General features: G+C 39.6%; 1 non-coding gene across 1 annotated transcript; it reads right to left on the bottom strand.

Annotated features, from left to right (window-relative positions):
* Window positions 1-344: 344 nt before the first annotated feature.
* LOC121490211 lies at window positions 345-450 on the bottom strand. The gene has a single exon (XR_005987543.1). It is a non-coding gene; the product is annotated as a U6 spliceosomal RNA (small nuclear RNA).

Genomic DNA, 450 nt, shown 5'->3' with positions numbered 1-450 from the left:
CTGGCTAAACAGACTCAGTAGATCATTGCTGCAGGCAGGCCAGGGTGATGAAATATCACATGGGGGAAGGTGGAAGACAAGGAGTTTGATTAGACATTGGGGTGATCAGATGTTCAGGGTGAAGTCCAATTTCATTTTCTTTAATGAAGGTGATCAGTTTTCCCAGAACCATTTATTGAAGAGACTATTCTTTCCTTGTATATTCTCGGCTTCTGTACCAAGTATTAGTTGGTCATAGATTTGAGGGTTCATTTCTGGGCTCAAGATCCTGTTCTATTGGTCTTTGTGTCTATTTTTTTTTCTATTTTTATTCCAGTACCATACTGTTTTCATTACAATAGCTTTGTAGTATAGAACACTTCACGAATTTGCATGTGTCCTTGTGCAAGGACCATGCTAATCTTCTCTGTATCATTCCAGTTTAATTCTATGTGCCGCCAAAGCCAGCAC

This window comes from Vulpes lagopus, chromosome 4, assembly GCF_018345385.1.
Source record: "Vulpes lagopus strain Blue_001 chromosome 4, ASM1834538v1, whole genome shotgun sequence".
In the NCBI taxonomy this organism is placed as follows: domain Eukaryota; kingdom Metazoa; phylum Chordata; class Mammalia; order Carnivora; family Canidae; genus Vulpes; species Vulpes lagopus.
Note: the sequence above shows the minus strand (reverse complement) of the source record. Positions and strands in the feature narration are given on the sequence as shown.